This window comes from Calidris pugnax, unplaced genomic scaffold (genome assembly GCF_001431845.1).
Source record: "Calidris pugnax isolate Ruff unplaced genomic scaffold, ASM143184v1 scaffold63, whole genome shotgun sequence".
Lineage (NCBI taxonomy): Eukaryota > Metazoa > Chordata > Aves > Charadriiformes > Scolopacidae > Calidris > Calidris pugnax.
The window spans coordinates 4,576,549-4,598,787 of NW_015090852.1; the positions used below are offsets into that span (position 1 = coordinate 4,576,549).

The 22,239-nt window shown below is 46.3% G+C and overlaps 1 protein-coding gene across 11 annotated transcripts in view; it reads left to right on the forward strand.

Moving 5' to 3' along the window:
- PACS2 (phosphofurin acidic cluster sorting protein 2) overlaps positions 1 to 22,239 on the forward strand; it is an 83,294-nt gene that overhangs the window by 821 nt on the left and 60,234 nt on the right. The window lies entirely within an intron of this gene.

The following is a 22,239-nucleotide window of genomic DNA, read 5'->3' on the forward strand; positions in this document are numbered from 1 at the left end:
ATAAACACGTGGATGCATCCCTCTCTGCGCTTTTTTTAGTCCGCATGGGAGGGATCCCTTTTAGTTTTTATAAAATTTGCGCTTTTCAAGTCTGGCTTTAACAGAACGCCTTTGGGGATTTACGCACGCTGAAGATGAATATTTGATGCCCTCCTCTTTATCTTTTTTTTTTTTTTTTTTTTTTTTTATGGGGACGCAGAAGGTGCAAAAAAAAAAAAAAAAAAAAAAAAAAAAAAAGTTCTAGGAAATTTTTTTTTTTTTTTTTTTTTTAATGGGGACGCAGCAAGTGAGCAAAAAGAGAACAGAGTCATCGGGCTGACCTCGCAGGAATGTAAAGCTTTGCAAGCTTTACAAACCCCCCAAATCCCTCTGTCTTCTGTGCCATCCCGATAGCAGATTGGACTAAATGGCCATGCCCCTGTGCTGCAGAGCTAGCAGCTTGCTCATGGGACTGGTAACTGCCTCAGCTTAAACATTACCTACAGTCATACTGCTTTGACACCGTGGGCGGGAAGATAGCATGGGCTAGAAGAAAACCCAAGTCCTGCAATTGCAGATGATCTTGGTTTCTAACAGCTTATCTGTGCGGACAGCACCTTGGAGTATCTGTTGGGCAGCAACTTTTACCACTTGTGTCTTGTTCAGCCTTCCTTCTCTGCAGCGGGAGGTCTTAGAAGGGGAGCAGCATCAAGGGAAATGCGCCCCTCTTCAAGGAGTCCCTTTGCTGTGGAAGGAGTTGCCTCTATGAGAGGAGCAGTTGGTGCACTTTTGATTTTTGCACTAGATTCCAGTGTGATTCACATTGACCCTGGTGTTGTGCAGAGGACATGGAGGCTGTCTTGTAATGCCATTTTGAAAACTGTTCTCTCCATTGTACCCTACTACTGCAGGAAGGCGGTTGGGTTTCCATCTCATCCACTCATAGCAGCGGCTGTTAAATTGAAATGAAAAAACAAATGTCCGTTGCTGTCAAGGACTTTTAGTTCTGCATTATCATTTATGCTGATACTTGCAGATCTGAAAACAAGCTCACAACATAGCTTGCTTGTTTGCAAATCTGTAGATGACCAGAAAATGCAGTGTAAGGACACTGGTCCTGCCTTGATGTGGTAAGGGGTGGGGGTGTGTTTGCACAGGACTTGGCATTTAGGGTGGGTTCTGGGTGCTTGAATTGCAGATTGCAGGCAGCTGGTAGAGGTGCCTGGAGAAATCTGGGTCCTGCAAAGAACATGTTGGTATCTGGGCTGGTGGGGCAGAACTAGGGCTTGAGGGGGAAATTTTGGAGTCACTGAAACAAGCCGTGAAGCAAAGGCTGGTGAAAGTGCTCAGATTGGATGCCCCAAAGCCTGAGGCATTAATGAGAGAAGTGGGGCAATTGGGACCTTCTAGGAACATAGCTTCTATATGAGGGAGTTTGTGTGTAGTGGTGGGTCCCTCTGGTTTCAGCCCTGTTGTTGCCATCGCCTTTGCCTGCTGTTCCTGGGTGCCCTTTTCTCCTAGAGCCCGGGGGAGTAAGTGGACATTCATCTGTCACATCCACTGCTGCTGGCCGAACGAGCAGGTTCTTTCCAGGGCCCAGCTGGATGTGGACTGCCCCACGTGGGCTGGGAAAGCTTGCAAGGGCTGTGTATGGGCTGCAACGTATGGCAGGTCTGCAGCTGTAGCTGTGAGCGCCAAGTGGTTTTTGTTAATCTGAAGCGAAGTCAGGAGCAGCTGAGGCTGCAGCTCCTGCAGGGCTGTGGGTCTGATTGCACGGTGAGGTGTGTGCTGTGCTGCATGTGCTGGGCAAACACTGAATTCTGTAGCAGCAGCGGGAGCGCGGAGCCTGGACGCTCAATTCTGTTGTTTCTCATCATTTAACATCGCGTCTTGTGATGCTACATCTGGTCCATGCCTTGCATTTCATTACAGGCTTTGCAACAAACCTCTCTGCCAGAGAAGGCAGGAGTTTGAATACCTTTAAGTTATACTGCTGCCTCTGTATCTCAAGAGGCAGCAGTATAACTTATTGTAATGATTTTTCCTGTGGCACAATGGCATTTAAGAGTCTTTGTGTTGAAGTGAGAGAGACTGGGATGAAAACTGTTCTTGGGGGGGGAAACAATATTCAAAACAGGCTTGTTTTTCAAGCAGACATCTGTTGGGATATGAAAGGAGGTTGTGGAGAAGAGTGGGCCTTGGTGTGTGGTCAAGTACTGTGGAACTGCCTTGGTCTCTTCTGAGATTTCCACCAGTTACGAGTTCCCCTCTGGGTTTCTGGTGACGGGATGGGACTTCCTAGTTGAGAAGAGGCTTGAACTTGGCAGAAAGTCAGAGGATTCATGGAAGAGGGGCATGTGTTTGGGGAGGGAGCATTGCTTCCTTCCCTCTTCTTTTTGGTACAATAAATCGTACCCTATTTCTAAACCCTTTCTCCTACAGTAAGCTGGAGCAGGAGGGGCTGGGTGAAAGCAGTGCCTGGAGCGGGCTGTGCCTGCATTGCCCTAAATTGTGTGGTGGGTGTTGAGGTGGAGGGCCTCATGCAGATGTGGTGTGTGCTTCCCAGATGATGGCTGAGAACTGGACTGCGGGAGGGAGATCTCTAAAGCCCTGCTCTTCAACACGCTCTTCTTTGGTGGGTGATTTACTGAAAGCCCATTCTGCTTCGGGGGGTGTCTGTAAAATCTGGGAGGTTGCCTTGGTGCATCCATGGAGTTTCCTTGTGTGAAAAGGCTGTGTCTAAACTTTGGGAAGAATAATAGTGAAGAGTCATAGTATTGTTCTGCAATTGTGCGTTTTGAGTGAAAAACGAGGTTAGATGGTGTTCTGCACTTGTGGAAGTCTCCCTTTCTCTTCTGCCATTTGCAGAAATGGTTTCCTGATTTCTTTCTTCAGCACACGTAGCTCCCGGGGGTTTTGACCATACTGCTTCTGAAATGCAAGTACTTTCTTTTAGTCATCGCAGAAATGTGACTCAAACTGTCTCACTATCTGGGCGTAACCACTACATACCAGAAGGGAGAGATGCCTACCTTTTCCTGCTGTTTCTTTCTTTTGTGTATTGAAATAGTTTCCTTTGAGGAAGGTTACATTACGTAAAGTTCTTCCTGCCACCTGTAGAAGTTGAGCGTGATCTTCTCACTGCATGGCTGCGAGAGAATGAACATTTTTTCCCTCGGTTCCCTCACGCTGAAAATAAAATAATTATTCTGTGGATTTTGTTAGGTTTTAGGGTTTTTTTCTTTCCAATCTCTGGATCTAACGGTGGGTGTGAATGGCAGGATGCAATAGTGTCCCATCTTGAAGGAGCCTTATGAGGAGACAGCGCCTTGGGGAGGCTGTGTAGAGGAAGAGTGGTCTTGGGGGGGGAAGGTTTTGTAGGAACGGGGTTTGCTGGAGCAGGAGAAGGCTGGGGTCAGTGCTCCCATTCAGAGTAAGTTTTGATTTAGGCTACTGCCTTAATTGTCACATACAGTTCAAATCTTAGCAGAAACTTTTTCAAGTAAAGTGGAGTGTATTGAGACCAAACTGCTCATGGAGCAGGTGTGACCTGGTGTCCCTTGGATATACAAAGGAAGCCTGAGAAACAGACCTGGGAAAACATGGTGCTGGAGATCTGAGGTTGTTTACTGGACACTGCCTGAGCATTTCACATGTTGGCTTGCCCCTGTAGCTTGCCTGCTGGGTGAGGAAACATGAAGGGCATCCACATGCATCCCTTGGACTCAAACAGGAGGCTGCTAGTGTGTGGATGTTACTGCTCAGCGTGGCCTTGCAGCACGTGGACTTTCACACCAGCCCTGATGCGGACATCCCCAGGGGCAATGGAAACTGATTGGGGTGAGGATGCAGATTCACAGCAGCTGAGTGGATTCTGACAGTTTGCTCATGCTCTGGGCTACGTGTGCTCCTCTCCCTGTGCCATCTCCCATCTTCTTCCACTGATCTGTCTCACTGTATGCTTCCTGCAGGTTGATGAGTTGCAGAGGGGTTTGCAAACATGTAAAGGTAACAGCACAGGTGTGTGACCAGGAGGGACACAGTGAGGACTGCTGGGGAGCCACTACAGCAGTCTGCATGTTTCCACCCCTACATGGGGGAAGTTGTGACCTGCATGAAGTCCATAGATGGCTGTTCTTCATGAGGGTTTGCTGCAAATGCGCTCAGAAGGGAGATCTATTGGTAGACTAACATTTAGAAGAGATCTCTTGTTTGTTAGGATAACTGCTGGCATGTTCATTGGGAGCTGACTGTAGGTTTTCAGTATGTTTGGAACTAGGAAAATGTCTAATTACTCAGATGACTAGGTACCTTTCAGAAGTGCTTATTTGGAAGCTTTGTTTTGACTTTGTTTGAATAGCATGGAATGCCTAACGTTTTACCGCTGGAGGAAATTGAATGCAAGTGAGCACACAGGGTAGGCTTTAAAAAAAATGCTAAGGCGATGAATATTTGAGATGCGTGAGGAAAAACACCTACAACCGAGCAATGGGGATTAAATGCTTGGGGTAGAGCGCAGTGGTCAAAAACAACCCCTTTATTATTAGAGCCAGGAGATCCTATTTCTCCTCTTTAGTCTTCGTGGAAGAGATCAAGACTAAAATAACGTTACTTTGGGCAACATCAAGTTATCCCTTAGTGCTCCGCATGTAAATCCTATCACAGCAGTTACTGAGTTTGTCACTTTGTATGATACCACTAAATGTAATTTGGAGTCTTGTATTCAGTGGGAAAAAAAATCTGTTTAGAGGCTGAGTGGTTTGTTGGAGTCAAACTTCCAGTTAAGCCTATTTTGAGTCATCTTTTAGCTGACATAAGGTGAAGCTTGTGCAGGTCAAGAACAGTTCTGAAAAAGTCTTAAAATCTCAGAGCTGCTAGCAGAAGGGCTCTGGATGCAGTTGTATGTGATTTTCATCTGAATGCTTTGTGCATGCCCAGTGCAGAAGGGCGTTGGGAGTGGAAGGAAAGGGCTGCTCTTTTGAAGGGCCTCTTTCCTTGTCTTCTACCAAGTGAAGGTGCCCAAGGGACCTTCGCCTTGTGTTCCCTGGTAGGTCTGGCCCGTGCTCCTCCAGCCCTGTGTGCCAGGAGGCGACCTTGCAGCTGCTTGTCCAGGAAACAAAAGCTCTTATCAAATGGAGTTGTTGATGCTCCACCTTTCGTCAGCTCTGAGCGTGTGGATGATTTCTGTGGCAAGCTTGTGGCTGTATCAAATTAGCTATGAAGTGATTTGCATAATAGATTAATCAACCAGCAACAAAACATCCCCCTTTTCTGCCAAGAAAAGAAAAGCAACAACTCTGCCGTTACAAGAGGCCATTATGTTCCTTGCAACCCTTAATCTTTCTTTTTCCAAGAGCACTTCGTGTTTTGGCCTCGCGCAGGAAGCTGGCCTGCTCACTGGCTTTATTTGCGTCACATCTTGGCAGCTTTTTCTAATCCTTTTGGGCCAAATTTTGCCACCGTTATGGTGACCTTCTAGGGAGGGTATTTCCTATGGAATTGGTGGGTGGCTGCCAGAATGACTCTGTATTGCCAGGTCCTCCATTAGCCTTTGCCTTTCCATTGACTTATGAGAGAAAGTGAAATTCTTCTGGGCCCTTCGTGCTCCTTTCAAGCTGCCCCATTTCCCTGGGAAGTTGGGGAGCAGGGAGCCTCAGAGCATGTGTAACTGAGCAGGCAGGAGCTGGTCACTATATTTTATTTTTCCTGTGTTTCTTCCTCCCTGTAAGCCAACAATATGAATTTCCTAACCTGTATGGTGCTCCTGTGGCTCCAGATGTGACATCTGTGTGTCCTTGCTTGGTTGAAGAATACCACCTCCCAAACTGTGCTGGGGGAGTTTTAGTCCGAATGGATCCTAACGTGCAGATGATAAGAAGCTTAACTGCCTAATTGAATGTGATAGCGTGAAGCTCCTCTCATGGTGAGGTTTAATTGGATTATAGCACTGTACAGTGATGTGCAGGCTTGCAGGGCATGCAGCCAGCTTCACAAGGAGAGAGTGGATCCTTGCTAATCACTCATTTGTTTAAAACAATTAATTGCCTAGAGACCTCTGATGGGCATGCTGTAGCCAGGAGCTCAAAAACAAGGGTTGTTGGTGTCTACTGCACACATAGACCCTGTCCTTGGGTCAGTGTAACTGGGGTAGAGGGTCTGTGGATCTGCCTTGTGAGCCCAAATCTGGGGAAAAGAGGAGGAGACGTGCTCCTTATGTTTGGAAAAGTAGTTGGGTGGGCTTTCTTGTTGCGTGCTGGTGCCTGGAACCTGTTTCCTCCTCTAGAACCACTTCAGCCTTTCCTGCAGCACTTTTTGTGGCTGTGTTGCTTGTCACGAGCTGTGCCTTATTTCTGAGGTGGCCTGCTTGTTTTTTCTCATGTAGCGTCTGCGAGTCTGCGGGCCAGTCTGGCTTCAGGTGCAGTTTCTTGTAGGGCAATACCTATTTTTGATCTGGAGCTCAAATGCCAGCGTTGGATCTCCCCTGCTCCAGTGGGAAAGCCATCTAATTTTTAAAGTGTGCAGCCAAAATAAAAATCAGAGCAGCCTGTATACTGTGAAATTTGCTTGGTGGAGGCTCTCAGGCATATAAACTAGAGCTGGGGTCTGTAAGCCAGAAAGCGTGCTGTTTCTTCTTGCCAGGCTTGGGATGGTGCATGGTGGCTGCTGCATCTTTTCAGTACCTGTATTTTGGGTGCAGCTCCTGGACGCTGTGTGTTTTGGTGGAAGTCACAATCTGCCTGCCGAGTGGCTGTTTTTGGGAGTTTTTGCACTGGAATTAAGAGTGTTTGTTTTACTGATGTTTCAAAAGAGTTTGAAATCTGCATGGTTGCTCAGATCTTATTTCAGAAGAGTTGTCAAGGAAAATAGCATTTGTTCTCCTCTAAGCAGGCAGATTCGCATAAAATATCAACTTTGATGTTGTGTGCAGTGTGCTCCTCATCCGTAGCCTCTGTGCCAGTTTGGGGAGTCAACTGTCTCATAGATGTTTGAACGTTCTGGGAAATGCCCCCAAGGCCAGTGTGTGCCATTTGGGCAGGGAACAGCTCTGGGACACTGGGAGGTTTTGATCAACTCATCTTGTTTTCTGTAGCGGCTCATTCAAACTGAATTCAAGTGAAATATACAAATGTGAGCACTTTGTTGTTGTTAGGAAATGGAAGTTTAGCCATCTTTTCCCAGTGCTCTAAGGTGTGTGGGATTTTCCCCCTCCCTTCCTGAAGCTCTAGTTTGGTCTAAAGACAAACCAACACTACTGCTCACTTTTGGGCAGGGAGATGCTCTGGAGCTTGTAGGAGATTCAGTGAGAGGGAGTCGGGAAGAGGGAACACTGGTGTTTAACCAAAACCTACACAGCTTGCAGGTCCTGGGGAGGCCTTGGGGAGGTAGTACCTTTTGTTCTAAAAAAAAAAACAACAAAAAAAAAACAAGCCTGCTGATCCAGGATAGATTTTTTTTTTTTTTTAAAAAAAAAAAAAAATTTACCCTGGACAAGCAGGTTGGTTTTTTTTTATTTTTTTTTTTTTTTAAAAAAAAAAAAAAATTTACCCTGGACAAGCAGGTTGGTTTTTTTTTATTTTTTTTTTTTTTTAAAAAAAAAAAAAAATTTACCCTGGACAAGCAGGTTGGTTTTTTTTTATTTTTTTTTTTTTTTAAAAAAAAAAAAAAATTTACCCTGGACAAGCAGGTTGGTTTTTTTTTATTTTTTTTTTTTTTTAAAAAAAAAAAAAAATTTACCCTGGACAAGCAGGTTGGTTTTTTTTTATTTTTTTTTTTTTTTAAAAAAAAAAAAAAATTTACCCTGGACAAGCAGGTTGGTTTTTTTTTATTTTTTTTTTTTTTTAAAAAAAAAAAAAAATTTACCCTGGACAAGCAGGTTGGTTTTTTTTTATTTTTTTTTTTTTTTTTTTAAATGTGTGTTGCTGGGGCTGGAGAGAGGTGGAGGTTTGAAGGCGTGAGGCTGTAAAGGCTGATTAAGTGTGTGCCTGTGTGCAGGATGAAGGGATACACGTTTTCACCGCTCAGCAATGTTCTTTACTGTTAAAAATCTTCTGAAGAAAGACACTCTCTCCTTCCATCATACCTCTTTGCTCTGTTAAGCTTGACTGTTCAAAAATCCTTCCCTGCTCTTTTGATTTTTCTACAAAGCCACTGTAGTGCGAGGGCTTGGAGGTTCTCCTAGCTGCTGGTAAGTAAATGTCACGTGCAGGAGAGAGATTTCTAAAGGGATCTTCACCTCTGTGGGGAAATACATGGAGGGCTGCAAATGGAGTCATGGGAAAACCATGGAGCTCATAATGTGGTTCTGGCCCGTGTTTCCAGGGTTTCTAGTGCAGGGCTCTCCTTAATGGCCAAAACAAGCTGCAGTTAGCACATAAGCTTGTCTGATATGTGTTTCCCAACAGGCACTAGGCCAGATCTAGATATAGAGCAGAGAATAACCCCCATCGAGAGATTCTTAGGAAGCCTTATCTATATATAGTCTATATAAGTCTGTATCCCCTTTCTGCTGAGAGGACAATCTCTGCCTGGGCAACATGGTTAATGCAGATACACCCCAGCTCCTGAGAACCAGGCAAAGGTCCACAAGTGTCACGTCTGCTGCATCCTGCGCGAGCGATCCCGAACGTGTCCTGGCTCGTGCTGCGAGGGGTTTGCAGCGGGGAATTCTCTGCCAAGGGCCCCAGCTGTGCTACCCTGTGCCGTGACCGTGCTGTTGTGGCAAGCTGGTGACACGCTCCTGCGGCCGGTCAGGCTTATCCTCTGCAGGAGCACGCAGCAGCCGTCGGCCAGAGGGAACAGCTGCGCAGGCTGGGCCGCATCCTTCGTGCCGAGCCGATGGTGCCTGCGCCTCTTCGGAGCACGTTGGTCTGTTGAGTGCTCTCATTAAAGCAGTGAGATTGTAGCTTGGCAATGACATGTCATGAAACAGGGTTTTCGTGCCAGTGCAATTCCCTTTCCTTGCAGCTGCTTACCAGGGCAGACCATGATAGGAACCTGTGCAGATACATGGCTTCTTCTGGAATGAGAAGCAATCTGCAGCGCTCAGCCCACCTGCTTCATCCTAACACAGCAGAAAAACCAAAAACCAAGCAACGAGCAGGTGGCTTAGATCAGAAGTGGGAACACACAGCGAGGTGGACAAGGCTGCCCTTTCACACAGCAGTGTGGTCTCCTATTAATTTATGTGGAGGAGCTGTTTCACTGGTAGGATGCCTGAGGCCATTCCCAGCCAGCCTTCCTTTCCATACAGAACATGACTTTTTCCAACTGGTGCACCGCTGGGTTTTGTAGTTGTCCTGGCGGCTGCTGAGGGCCAGCCGCAGAGGAGCACAGTGATCTTTCTACTGCAGAGAAGCTGCTGCCCACCTAGCATTTTTGCAGTGCATCCTGAAATTGGAGAAGTGAGAGCCTGGAAAGCTTTGTACCAGCTTGAAATGTCACTCTGTGAACAGCTCGTGAGGTTCTGTCGGACCTGCTGGAGGCACAGCTTCTCTTTGGAAGCATTTGGCTCTGGGATTGTGGGTCTAGGTCTTTTGTTTTAGAAGAGCAGCCCTATCTTTTGTGCTGGAGAGGCTGATGCCTTTCTCTTGTCTTTTAGGGAGCTGGTCTGGCAGCATAACTCTTAACCCTGCTCAGGCTGGAACCTTGACAAGATGTGCTCTGCCTTCCCTGAGCCCATGAAAGTCGTAGGGCTGTTCGAGGACGTCTCCTTGCTCACATTTTTACAAATATAGCAGGATCGTTTGAGGTCACTCAGTCTTGAGTTTCTTCGGGGAGAGCACACTTCAGCTGGAGGCTGTGCCAGAGCTAGATCTGACTGCCTCTGGAGGGGCTGTTCTGAAAATGGGTGTCTATAACGTGGGGTCTGATCTCAAAACAGCCCTGCAAACTTTCCAGCTCATCAGATACACGTGCAGTCTTTATTTTGCCTTGTCACACGTGTCCTGATTTCACTGCTGCCTCAACTGCGTGAACTCGGTGGTGTGTAACGGGGACAGGGACACTGCCATTCTCAGCAGAGCGATTGTACCCGTTTCCCAGCTGTGAGGAACCAGCATCAGGGCTCTCTACCTTTTTACCATTCCATCTGTGCAGTGGCTAGTTGTGTGTAACTCATTTATCTGGGGCTTCTGCTGGAAAGGCATCAAGTGGAAGCAATCAGCGGTTTTGCATGCTCCCAATATATGCACCACATTTCTAATTTAGCAGAGCTTCTCTTTCGAACAAGGAAATGATTTTTAATGACTGTGGGAGGAAAAGTCCAGCCCCTTGTTTAGAGGCCTGTGTTTTAGCTGCGGGCTACAAACCCTGGGTGGTCCAAAGTCTTGTGTGTGTTCTCCAGCTCGGGGCTGCTGTTGTCAGAGCTGCAGAGTGAGTCAGGAGGAAGAGATGGTTTGGGTGGAGGTGGTGTTTCCTTCTTTTGGGCACTAAGGGAAAGTCTCTGGTGGGAAGTAGGTTTTGGGAGCTAGGCAAGGAGATTGTCAGACAGGCACTTTCCAGCTTGAATAATTGACCGTGTAACCAAAGCTACTGGAGATTGGTGGGGATGTAACTGAATCTTTCACACCGATTCTTATGCAAATTCAAACATGTGCTTCTGGTTTCTAATGGGACACCTACAAATACAGCTGGCTCCATTCAGAACTCGGCATTCGTGCACTGGATCTTTAATTGCTAATGACTTTATAGTAAGAGCGTGACTTGCAGAGCTGCGTCTGTAACTGTTTCTCAGTGCTGCTCTTAACCTGTAGGCATGAAGGTTCTCTGTAGATTTTGCATAAGTGACCTGTGGAGGTTCTGGCACGTGGTTTGGTGCTGAAACTGCCCATTGCCATACTGCTTTGCTTCAGTAGCAAAATGAGCTTAAAGATTTCATTGCTGTTTTCTTTGCTCATGTGTCGGGGCTTATTGAAGGTAAATTAAATTACCTTAAGTTCTGCAGAAAATAATTTGATGTACTCTACACTGAGTGCAAATAATCTGAAGTTTCTACCCAGAAAATCTATGGCCGTGAGTTGATGAGAACATTTGATAAGTATTACTGTGGACTCCTGGGGGTGAAATTAGTGTCTGCAACCTCCTGGCGTAGCTTCAAAATTAGGCTTGGTTTTCTTCATAAATGCACCACGTGGTAATGGAGCAGTTGGTCAAAACCATGTGGTCTTAATTTCTTTAAAATATAAACAGCCTAGAAATGTTTGTTTATATACAAAATATTCAGCCAGTGACTGTAAGCATTTCCATGTTTCTACAAGAAATGAAGGTAATTGTATAATAAGCAAGGATTCATATGGCTTAACTTGTTTCCCATCTGGCATTAGTTAAATTGGTGTTTTCATCTGCATGACCTCTTGAGGTGGGGAGAAATGATGAAACTAGAAAACATGGCTGAAAAAGACCTTCCTAGGTCATCTTCTAGCCCATGCAAAGGCTGGAGCAGCTCCACTGAACAACCCCTGGCAGCTGCTTGGCTGAGCGACTATTACCCCTCTGCCACGGTACGTGTTACAGGGTGGTTTGTGCAGAGGTTTTAAAATGGTGGTTTTAGTAGATCGAGGAGTTGCCTGTCCTGTATGCAGTCCTTCCCCAGTGTATAAATTTATATTCAGACTAAATAGATTAACTACAGCAGGAAGAGCTTCCTTCTTAAAAGAAAGCTATTGTTAGAGCATCATTTATCATAAATCTCTAGTACTTCTAATCCTGCTCTCCTCCCACAGCCCTTTTCACCCTTCCATCTGCCTACTGATTTACAGCTTGAAGGGTCTGCTCTGAGTTTCTTGGGGCTGTCCTGCAGCCTTCCTCTGTGGTCTCTTCCTCTTGGATGGGCAGTTTTCAGTGTCAAAAGGATCATTCCAAAATGACCCCTTTCATGAAAATATATCTGCATGCTTTCTAACTGGTAGAAAGATGATATGCTGCTTTCCCGATCAAGTTGCACCCACTGCCTTAAAATGAAGGATTTGCAAGGAAAGCTGAGAACTGCAAGAACTGGATCATATATATTTCATGTTGCTAGTGGCTTGCTAGGGGCTGAACTCCCTTTTATTTGCTCTTCTATCTCTTCCCTATGCTGCGCCTGAGAGCGTGCCAGAATTTAAGGTGCTCCGATTTCTCTTTCAGGCTGGCGGGATCTGTATCTTCTTTCTGCCAGGATTCTGCTTTATTTTGCTTAATAGAGTTGAAGACCATTAATGTAGGCTTTGTCCTTGCTTCACAAATAGACTTTTGAGTGTCTCCAGGTACTTTGATAAGCTTTACTTGCTCGTGTTCAGTCCCAGTGAGGATCCAAGACAGCTGCTTGCAGATACCAAAGCAGATCAGAGGATTTTTTCCTCCCAACATGTAACGTTCAGCAGCTCAGGTGTAAAGCTGCTCACTGAGACAAAACTCTGGTGGTTCTTTCCCCTTGGCCCAATGGGGACGTGCTTGAGGATCAGAAACCTGGGCAGTGCTTAGTTCACACAAGCAGGTAGAGTTTTTTTCCAGGGAGAAGGCATTTCAGAGGTGGATTTTCTCAGTTCAGTCTTTGGTCAGCATGCTCCTGTTTTTCTCACACGTAAGTGGCAGATCCCTGCTGGGTGTCCTTAAAAAAACACTTATAATAAGCTTTTGCTGTTCACTTAATTGTTTCCTTGTTCCAGGATCATAACCTAAAAGCACATGCAGCCTGGCAGAGCCGAGCGGCTCTGTTTATATTCCTCCTGCACGTGCGTTCAAGGCCAGCTTTCTGGTGCTGGTCCCTTGCCATGCACATGTTGAGTGCAAAGTGCTCAGCTCTTCTTGGTGCGCTGCACAGATGCTGATGGTACTGCATCTTGAAGGTGCATCTGCCTTTTCTGGGTTCAGATGCTAAGGTTTGTTTTGCAGCACTGCTCTCCTGCAGGTTCGAGTAGCCTGGTTCCTGGTGTTCCTCTCTTTGAACAGCACTAGCGTTCAAGGAGATCTCTGGATGACAAAGCCTCTTGCACCCAGGTGCTCGAGCACTGGTCCAGAGCTGGGTTGTGAGTAGGTTTAGCCTGATCTCACCAGCATCCCAGCCACGTGCTGCCCGCCGCGTTCTTGCGGTATGTATTTCTCCTCTGGTTTCTCCCAGGGTTGCCGCAGGCCACCGCTGTGGTTTTGGGCTGTGAAAGCAACACGTAGCGCTTGGCTTCCCAGCGGACTTGGACTGAATGCATGCTTTCCTGCAGAATAGCTCACTATAAAATTATCTGGTGAATATTGGCAAAGTCATACAGTTCTTCACACCTAGCAGTGTACTGGGTATATATTTGTGGGAGGCTGCCACCATGGTGAGCTCTCAGAGGTAGCTCTTGGTTTAGGACAACTGTAAAATGATTTCACTTTGCTTTTCTTTGCTTCTTTCTGGTGGTGGTCAGATTTGCTGACGGTTCATATTTTAGCTGGGAAAAATGCCCCTTGTTGGGATTCTGGTATGTCTGTCTACAATCAAAAATGTTGAGTGGGCTGCGAATAGCTTCCAGCAAAGTTGTATCGGTTTCTTGGAACTCTTTTGTTCAGTGGAAATTCCTTTCTTTTCTCTCCCCCTTCCCATCCCTCTGACAGCCCACCTCTTTCCTACAAGGACATGCTGAGGTATAATTCACAATTGAGCGACTCAAGTGAAATATGCACAGCTGCAAATGCATTTTTAAATGATACTTCATTGTTAGGGCTTCTCTCTGAACAGGTTTGCAGTTCCAGTAGCCAAGTGATCAGGATGCGGTAACAAAAAGGATTTTGTTGAAAACACTTGACTTTGACTTTTATCAAGCTCTCAGAATGTTTTGAGCCCTCACTTCTTTTGCATACAAATAGGAAGTATCTGGAGCAGGGTAGATCCACAGTGGGGAAATACATTAGATGTGTCCCTGAGGAAAGGGTATGTAATTGAGTTTTCCTTTGCTCTCCCTGCATTGTATTGCAGAAATCATATGACAGTTGGAGTACAATAAAGGACACATTAGACGAAAAGTTGTATTGATGTTTGAAGCATCAGGACTATCCAGTATTGCATGCGGCAGCTCTCCTCTACTTTCCCACTGAATGGAGAAATGTTGCAGCTCTCTTTCCTCTTTGAATCGTTCAAACTTGATGCTTTTGTGATTTCTTGCTTTATGTGATGCATAACAAAGCCCAGCAACTGGAAGCTGCAGGCATACTGTATTCTGTCACAGTCACTGTGGCCCAGGCCTGCCATACCAGAATGAATCACAGCCATACCAAGAGCTAACATCTCTTTATAGGTAAGTTGAAATAGATTTAGTGACATTCAGAACATCACAGAAGTATCAGTTTAGAGGCAGAATTTGGTGTAGCTTAGTGTAAACAATTCTCTAATCTCTGGAAATTCAACAGTTCATCTTGTCTCCCACAGTTCCTGTCTCTTGGACAGTGAATCCAAGCTTCTTCTCAAGCTTGCCATCTTGCTTCCAAAATTATCACCAGATTTTCCAAGCTATTGCATTAATAACTTGGGGCTTTTCTCCTGTGAGTGAATTCACACTTTCCACCAGCATTCCAAGAGGACCTGTTCTGAGCAGGAGCTAATCTGTGTTTGAAATGGTCCAACTGCAAACAAAGGACCCTGCTGAGTATCAGCCACAGGGAGCCATCTGTCTCTGCAGTGTTCTTGCTGATTCAGGTGTGAAAACAGAAAAATGACTTAGTAATGTGTAATTATATGAACAATTATGTGTGGTCAGGATTCTTATATATGTGATATACAAAAATAACTTACTGAAACAGTCGTAGCATGTGCTCTCCTTGGCTCCAGTGTTTCCCTTCAGCTCGTTTGGAGGTGCTTGCTGTGAGCCAATGAGCTGACCTTTGCTTCATAGTGGTCAAAATGAAGGCTCAAAATAAACACCTGGGGAATAGTAGCAAATCTGCACTGGTTGTCCAGAGATTTTGGGCTCACCAGGATTGTAGGAGCCCCAAAATCACTTGTCTTGTTCTCTCTCTCTGTGTGTAGGGAAGTATGATTCCTTTAGAGATGTGGATTTGACTGCCTCAGTGCTGACTTACCATGCCAAACCATGGCCTGGGAGACTTCTTGCAAATTGCATGCAAAATCTTAAAATGGGAGGCATTATTCTACTGTTTGTGAGATGTGAAACGGTAGGGATGACCCCTCTCATCAAGGCTTCAGTGTAAGTACCCAGGCTCCAAAGGAGAAGGCTGTGAGGGGTGGTGGATTTGGATTGCCCTGTTAACAGATGGGCACAGGGAAGCGGGTTTAATATTTTACAGGTGCTCTGACAGAGAACTTTTTGCATCATCCTTTTTAATCTTAGCTCAATCTGCCAGATGTGTAGCATTTAACAGCTGTAGAAAGTGTAAAGTTTAGTAGATCATTTGCCCGTTAGTGTATTTGAGCATATTGATGAAAAAAATCTCAGCAGTCAGAAACATATCATGTACATAAATACATTTCGTGTTTGACTAGCCATAGGCCCTGATGCAAAGTGTGATGTGATTGGTATTAGCTGTAGTCACGTGATGAAAATGAGAGGTTGAGTGTGGTCTTCTGATTGAGGAAGGCATAAAATTAGGGATACTTCCCATCCTGGTGGCTGAAAAAGTGTTGTGGTACTTGTCCCTGTCTCATCCCCACTGATGATCCTCAGCTGTTTCTGTGACAGAAATGCTGTTTGACAGCCTGAGTAAGTGCATCTGCTTTAAGGATGTTCCTTGCCTCATCCATAAACAGAAGCACAGACCACAAAATGATGCAGATACCTATTGCTTGCTCTTAGCATCACTGTCATGTTAGCGTTAGCTGATTGCATCAGGCAAATGTATTTGAAGAGAACGTTTTCAGGGAACTGGCTGTAGAGTTTGGTCGCTGTGAGTGATCTCATGGTCTGGTCCTGCTCACAAATGGAGTAACTTTTAGTGCTAGATAGGCTCCTCTATAATCCCTCCCAGCAGTGAACCTTCATATCCTGCTGAGAAAGAGCCGCCTCTCATCCAGCCCCTGCTTGTTCATGCCTCATTTGCCTCCGTCTGCTTATTCTGTAGAGCGTCTACAGTTTATCTTGATAAATGTGGGTTCAGTGGGAACTCGTAGGCCTGATGAAAGGTTGTGGGGACTGAACAGGTTATGGTTGTTATAAATCACTTACAGTGCTTATATTCAACATTAAAAATCTTATGGGGGTCTGGAAGAAGTTTTGAGCAGTGATGACCAGCATCTCAGAGTACCTTGTGTCTTATCACAGTTTACCATTTTGCTTGTTTACACAGGTCACTCTTATGTTTTAATAAATGTTCCTGACAAATTGAACTAACAAGTTCAGGCATTTGATTTGCTTTGCTGGTCCCTTATTGCTTTTAGGAATGAAATACCACCAGCAATGATGCTGAAGAAATGTAGTATCTAAATGATATTGAGTCTCTGCTTGCCAGTTCAACTTCCGACAGCTCCTGAAGAGGTTTAGAATATTAAGCAAATGCAAATGTTTCTCCAGAGCAAATCCCTGCATTCTGCCTGCCACTGCAAGCGTTTGACACTGCTGGTTCTTCTGTACTCCTTTAGTAAAAATTTTGGTTCCTTTTTTCCCTGATAAACTTAGAGGTGATGTAAGCTTTCAGAAGGTAAGAAAAGTCTGAGTTGCTGAGTTTTTCTCCCTTTTCCATGAAAAATGCAGTGAAATCTCAGTCATGAGGGGCTTTTACAGAAAACAAATAGAAAACCTTTGCGCTGAGTTATTTCCAAACAAGTGTGTTCTTTTTCAGTAGCAGCTCCTTAAAGTAGAGCATACAGAGTATATTTAGATGTGAAGAGAAAGATTGCGGGGGGGGAGAGACATTTTTAAAGTGTTGTTGAGAGACATTTTGAGATCACCTGGAGACTGGGAGTTTCCCTAAAGGAAGCTGCTCTCACTGAGAGGGGACCAGAAGTGCTCTGAAAACCTGAGCTGTCTGCAGTCCCACTGCCAGGCATGGAAATGCATCTTCTCCTGGCCATCCCCCAAGCTGTAAGGACAGTCTGGTGGTGTGGGTACCTTCCTGTTCAGGTATCTCCTCAGAGTAGGGAGGAAGATGTTTGATGTGGTCTTTGTCAGTGCAAAATCTGCTGCTGCTTCACTGTAAAGTAACTTCCACAGATCAGCTTTAAAGAGAGATCTCTTTACAAAAGCTCCTAGTTTCTGTTCATTAGCGCAGTTTTGTGGTGGGTTCTGTAGTTTTCAAAGCTTTGGTGGAGAGCTTGTGTTGTGCTTGACAGCAGGTTAGGCACTGCACTCCCTGTAAGCCTTTTCAGTCCAGTTTGGCTGCTTTTGGAAGTTAAAATATTGCTTCTGGTTAGTGCTGAAGTTCCTTCCCTGGCAGTAGCGGTGGTCGTTTCACTTCAGCCATCTCATTCTCGCTTCAACCAGGGCAACGTGCTTCACTGTTTGGCTTTTAGAATCTCACTAGATCCATTATTCCTGTTCTTTGGTGATTTCCTTCCCCATTTATCTGTACACTTCGAGCACTCCAGCAGACAGTGTGCAAATAAGCAAGCGCTGCCCAGAATATTTGATGAAAAAAAAAATATGCAAGGACTGGGTGCCGGAGCACAATGCAGCTTCAACCAAAGGCATCAGGAGGCATTTCTTTTCCTTGCAAGCAGTGCTGGATGCTTTTGCATTTTCAGACCTTTTTTTTGACCGCTGTCAATATTGCCAAGCTCCTCTCAGTTTGCCCTGTTCTTTCTGGAGAGACAATTCTGCAAGGGATAGTAAATTTCGCCTGCTTTACCCTCCATGTTTTCTTTGCAGTTTGAGGGATATTGACTAGTGTTCCCGATGTGTTTAATGCTGAATAGAGTTCCCCAGCTTTAGTGACAGGATCCAGAGTTCTTTGTGAATTATATTTAGCGCTGATGGAGGCTGCTTTGTCAGCTGTGTGTTGTTGCCTCGTAAAAACTGGCACCATTCAAATCTAAATAAATGCCGCTGGGAAAGGAGGACCTTCCTTTTATAACTATTTTGATGTGTTTGACTTGGAAACATCCTTTGAGCTGTGGCCAGAGAGCAAATTGGTTGTCGGCATCGCAGTCCCCTGTTGGAAGCACCTGTGCCAGAGATGAGCTGGTGCTGTGGGGCTCGGTCCCTGTTGTGCCATGGGGTTGCCAGAATAAACAGATGAGGTACTGAGGGCATCAGACAGGGTGGTTGGTACAGCTGCAGAAATTGCTCTTCGTGGAGCTGGTGGTTCTCCTAACCTTCCTCCCCACCTGCTGTTGAATACGTTGGGATTTGGAGTTGCAACTTCCCCTCTGCAGCTCCTTCCCTGTAGTTCAGGTTATGAGTGCTGTGTTTTTGGAACCTTTGCCCACTTGGGCTCCTCAGTTCAAGAAGGACAGGCAACTGCTGGAGAGGGTACAGCAGAGGGCTACAAAGATGATTAGAGGGCTCTTACATGGAAAGGCTGAGGGACTCGGGTCTTTTTAGTCTAGAGAAGAGAAGGCTGAGGGGGGATCTGATCAATGCTTATAAATACTTAAAAGGAGAGGTGTCAAGAGGATGGGGCCGGTCTTTAAGTGGTGGCCAGGGACAGGACAAGAGGAAATGGGCACAAACTTGAATATAAGAAGGTCCACCTAAACACGAGGAGGAACTTCTTTACTTTGAGAGTGGCAGAGCCCTGGAACAGGCTGCCCAGGGGGGTGGTGGAGTGTTAATTTTTGGAGACATTCAAAACCCCCCTGGACACGTTCCTGTGCAAGCTGCTCTAGGTGGACCTGGTTTGGCAGGGGGGTTGGACTAGATGATCTCCAGAGGTCCCTTCCAACCCTGTATCATTCTGTGATTCAGTGGAAAGAAGTCGTACTTTGGGGTACTTAATAGTCCTCCTGTGTTTGAGGCACGGTGAGAATTGTAGAAAAGAAAATATGTTTCTAACTTAAGTGATGAATTCTGATATCTCTTTGACCATCACCCTGTTCGTCTTCAGAGTTAGGGGAGGAGGGAGACGGTGTTAAACATGGGGCAGGTAAAGGAGCAGAGTAGAGCATTGGATCTGCGAGGTATTGGGGTGGTGGCTGCACGTGCCAACGTGTAAGGCGGCTGGAATGGCTGGCTCTGACTGTCTTCTGCAATGAGAACAGCATTGGGATCTGTGAAGTGTTCTTCTAGTCTGAAAGCAAGCCCGCCAGCGAGATGCTTTGAATATTTGATTGCTGTGCTGGCTGATACCAAACGTACCATCAAAGTTCACAACTGTTTTTCACTGCTGCTGGCTGCTCTGCCTTTACCCTTATAGGACATTTTGAGCTCTCAGTAAGAGAGCAAACAGCCATTTGGGCTATAAATTACACCTATGTGGTTCTCCCATCTTGTTTATTTCAGACCATATTGCGAGCTTTGCAAACAAAACCCTGTTCATCTGGCAATCAGTGCACCTGGTTTGAATCAAGGTTTCAGAATGACAGACTGTTAGGAATGGGCCACCTAACCCTGGCTTTGCTGCCTTGGCTCCAGATGGGTCAGCAAGGGAAAAACAAGCTTAAAAAACAAACAGAAAACCCCACCCCCAAATCTAAAACTCCTTTGGAAAAAAAAAAGCTCCTACAACAGTTTTCAGAAAGTCTGTTTATTCAGAGCGGTGTAAGGTGGTTGTCTTTCAGAGAAGCACCAAGTCTTAAGAATTACATGCCATTGGGATCTTGGCTTTGGCTGGGAGGGCCACGTGTCTGACTGTGCCTCGTGAGTGGGGCAGCATTCGGGGATGGCTGAGTGAGAAGTAATTTGATGCGACCCTTGGTGTGAGCCTGTCTGGTCCCTGACAGGCTGTTCAGCTCTCTTCTGCATCAGAAGGTGTTGTGGAAGCTGTTCAAAGTGGAGAGAAATAAGGCAGAGAGACGGCAAACTGTTCATGCCCTGAGAGCAAGCTCTGATTTGGGGACACTGGGAAGCCATCTGTTTTTCCTTGCCTGCTTTCTTAGCTGGAGGCTTCCTAGTCCTGATTTCTCACGACGAAGAGATCACAGTGACGGGTAACCTGAGCGGAACTGAGCTCTTCATTACAGGCTCTTCTGACATGGGCCTGAAGTCAAGGCTCCTGTTGGCATAGTTTTCTCCTATCGATGGGCACCTTTGATGGCTGATTTACAGACAAAGGGGAGGATCAGGATATTTCAGGCTGAGTCCTGGCCTCTAAGGGTTTGCAGACCTTAGGGACAGTATGTGCTGTGGCTGGGACTCTGGTGTCTCCCCTGGGTAGCCGGGGGCTAAGAGGAGTGCCCAGAGAGCACAGCACCAGGTGGCACAGTAGTGGGAATGTGGGAGCTGTGGGCTGTTCAGAAGCGGGAACAAAAAGCAGAATAGCACCTAGCATTTTGAAATAGTCGAATGCAAGACTCCTTGGAGACAAGTCCTTCCTACTGTCAAAAGAAAACACTAAATACTGAACCAGACTGGCCAGGAGACCTCCCTCTGAGCCTGCCTGCACACAGATGCACGCCAGCTCCTTGCTGCCAAGCACGTACGGGCTTGGGAATGGGGCAGGGGAGCTGCTGGGGAAGTGGCTGGTTGGAGAACAGAGTTCTTGAGGCAGCAGTGAAGGAGCATCTGCCATGAGACTGCTCCGGAGGGGAGTGAGGAGGAACAAGCAGGCTGTCAGAGGAGCTGGTCTCATTTGTTGCAGGGAGCTGGTCACGTGCGGGCTGTGACATCCCCAGTTGCTGTGGAGACGTTACAGCTCCCAACCTGATGCTGCTGCTGCTGTGTTTGGGGATGCTGTGCTCAGGGTTGAGGCTTGGATGTGTTGGAGGGGGAGGGCAGGGGAGAGAGTGAGGGTTATCATCCAGACAAGGCACACGCTGGAGAAAACGTGTGCATTTTCTTTAACCCTTTTATCTCGGTGAGTGGTGCCTGTAACAGAGCAAGGATTTCCCGGGGTGTGTGCTGAAAGGCTGGGTGCTGTCTTTGTCCTTGCAGCCGACTGCAGCTCTGGCAGCTTGGCAGGGAAGTGTTGGTACAAAAGAAGGCAGAGATGTGCTGCTCTGTGCTTTGCGGCAAGCTGTGGACAGATCAGGAAACCTTTAGCTCTGATGGTCCTTCTCGCCTGATGGCTACTTTGTGCAGCTCCCGCTAGTCCCAGAGGGTTCAGGGGCAGATGGGAACGGCTCCTGGCAGGCAGGCAGAGTGTTCCCGTAGCATGCCTGGAATAGCCAACCCCAGAGATCAGCCTGCTGTGTGACAAGCATTGCTGTCTGGGGCAGGGGGCCAGCAAGGAGAAGGCAGGTTGCATAAGGAAGGAATGAGCCAGGGAGGGGAGGGCTGCTGGGTTTGTTCCAGCTGAAAATCTCAACTTCTTCATCCCCTATCCCCAATTTGTGTTCACATTCCTACTCCCAGAGTCTCATTTTGGTTTGGGGCGTGATTCGTTTGCTCATTTGTGTATATGCTTTTGCGCCAATCTGTAAGGCATGTGGTGGGGAGCCACCCTCCACCCTGGCTGGCTCGCATAAGCTTAGTGGGTTGTGCCTTTGTTTTGTTGCTGGCTGGCTGAGAAATGAAGCCCTCACTGCAGAAACGGCTTGACCAGTCCATGTCCTAAAGGCTCCCCCTCCCTGACATGTGCCACTTTGACTGCTCTCATCAGGTGCTCAAATGGGAGACTGGCATTTGGGTGCTGTGAGGCTTTCTGGGCGAGAGGCTGTACTGCAGCACATGGGTATCTTGTCCTGGCTTGTTTGACCCATAGCTACCACTGTCCAATGGATGTGGCTGTGCCTGGTCTGTCTCCATCTCGCTGCTTGTTCCTTGAGGGTGGTGCCTCTTGTTACTCCAGCTACTACTAAATTAATGCAACAAATATCAGATGTGTTTGTGTCATCTGTAATGTGGGAAGTGTGGTCCTGACAGTCTGTCAAAGGAGCCTTAACCATGAATCAGCTTTTCATTATTTGCTGACTTTAGTCTTTAAAGCTAATAAAACACCTTCCTGTTGCCTCAAAACTTCAAAAACATTGATCAAACCTGACCCACCAGTACCATAGGCTCTCTCATTGATGCTCACTTCGGTGTCAGGGTGTTGTGCAATCCTGGTGCTGGGTTTGAAAGAGGCAAGCCAGGAGAGGTGCATTTAACTAGACTTGTGTCTGTGCTTGGCTTTGTGGGCAGTCCTGGTGTGAACACATAGGTAAGTTTGTCTAACTCCATTGCTTGCCTGAGAAACAGACCTAATCCCTGCTTTGTGTCTTTTTTTTTTCCCCTCTAAGTCACCCTGTAAAGGGCTTTGAAAACATCAAAGTGAAGACTGAGA